We start from the raw sequence: 1922 nt of genomic DNA, 5'->3' as shown, positions 1-1922 counted from the left end.
CTAACATCAAAGAAAAGGACAGAATGTTGAGAGAAACTCGAGAGAAAAATCACCAATAAGGATGAACCAAGAAGAATAAACTCAGATTTTTCAATAGAAGCAGTGCAGGCAAAAAGACCATGAAATGATACATGCAAAATCTTGAAAGAAAAAATGTTGCCAACCAAGAATTCTTTTTTTTTGGCTTTGGAAAAGAAATCAAAGATGGCTTTTATTGATGCTCTGATTTGGAAGGGGTGGTAACATTCATACAATAAACATCGTCAGGGCAAGTTAGAAAAGCAACGAAGATCTCTGAAATGACTCTTTGTGACACGAAGCTCAAATAAGTTAAGGGACCAGTGGCCTCCTCTGGCAGCGTCTACTTCAGGTTCTTCACAAACTCCTCCCCCTTCTTGATGGAGGCTTTCAGCTCGGGGATGGGGTCCGCGATCATCTTCTCCTCGAACGAGGACACCTTGCCGATGCCCAGGTTCTTCTCAGCCCGTTTTCCTCCAGCAGCAATGGTGTGGAGAAGTAGGTGCAGTCCGTCTCCTGGGACTTCACAAAGGAGCACTCGATGACACCCTCCTTGCCGTTCAACGCGTCTACGATGGAGAAGACGAAGCAGGCGCCCGCATAGGCCATGGAGAAGGTGGCAGAGCCTGCCCCCGCTTTTGCCTTGACCACCTCCGTGCCGGCCTCCTGGATGCGCCTGCGAGGGCCGTCAGCTGGTCTTGGGGGAAGTCCACCTTGGGCGTACACTGGGAGATCAGGGGATGATGCTCTTCCCTGCGTGGCCACCAATGACAGGGACGTTGACTCGAGCCGGGTCCAAACCCTTCAGCTCCGCCACGAAAATATTGATGGCCCTGACGACGTCCAGGGTGGTCACGCCGAAGATCTTCTTTGGGTTGTCCACGCCGTGCTTCTTGACCACCTCCGCGGCGATGGGGATGGTGGAGTTGACCGGATGCGCGATGATGCTGATCATGGCTTCGGGGCGATGCTGGCCACAGGCGGCCGCCAGGGTGGCCACGATCGTGGCGTTGGTGTTGAACAGGTCGTCCTGCGTCATGCCTGGCTTTCTTGGGACTCCCACTGGGATGACCACCACGTTGCCACCTTTCAGGCAGTCTGGCAGCTGCTCGGGTCCGAGGTACCCTTTCACATGGGCTCTGGTCTCGACGTGGCTCAGGTCGGCGGCTCCTCCAGGGGTGTGAGCGATATCGTCGAGGGTCAGGCGGCTCCCCAAGGGACTGTTCTTCAGGAGGAGTGAGAGGGGCTGCCCGATTCCTCCAGAAGCGCCCAGCACAGCTACGTTAGCGTGGTTCTGGGCCGAGGTGCTGAAGCTGTGGTGGAGAGCAGCGGCCGCCGGCTGGGTGAGGACGGAGAACATGACTGGGCGGGAGGGGCACAGGCCTGGGAGCAAAGGAGCTGGCAGCCAGCAAGTCCCAAGAATTCTATATTTAGCAAAATTATCCCTCAACTACAAGAGAGAAATTAGGATATTTTCATATAAGGAAAAACTAAAGGATTTACAAAAACAAAAGGAATTTGTAAAAACAAGATCAACATTACAAAACATACTAAGGGAATTCTTTAGAGAATCAACAATGATAGCAGACAATAATCCCAAATCAATTACCAGACACCACCTTTGAGTCATCAACCCACTCAAATAATACACAAAGCGAAACAAAATTACAAGCTTCAAAATAATAACCAGGGATCACATTCTAGAATGAAGATAATAAATTAATAGAGGGAATAGAATTCTCCACAGCTGGGTAGAAAATTTAATCAGGCAGTTCAGAAAAGGCAAGAAACTGCCTTAAATATGATGAGAAAACAATAAAACAAATGAACTTCAAAGGAAATGGTAAAGAAACAAGACAAAATAAAAAAGAGAAAACTATAAAAACCTATAAAGCATTAAGATA

General features: G+C 49.1%; 1 pseudogene; it reads right to left on the bottom strand.

The window, feature by feature from the left end:
- Positions 1–361: 361 nt before the first annotated feature.
- On the bottom strand, positions 362–1378 carry LOC142424705 (malate dehydrogenase, mitochondrial pseudogene; annotated as a pseudogene).
- Positions 1379–1922: the final 544 nt, after the last annotated feature.

The sequence above is a fragment of the Tenrec ecaudatus genome, chromosome 13 (genome assembly GCF_050624435.1).
Source record: "Tenrec ecaudatus isolate mTenEca1 chromosome 13, mTenEca1.hap1, whole genome shotgun sequence".
Taxonomy (NCBI): Eukaryota; Metazoa; Chordata; class Mammalia; order Afrosoricida; family Tenrecidae; genus Tenrec; species Tenrec ecaudatus.
The sequence above is the reverse complement of the archived record's forward strand: the minus strand, read 5'-3'. Positions and strand labels throughout refer to the sequence as shown.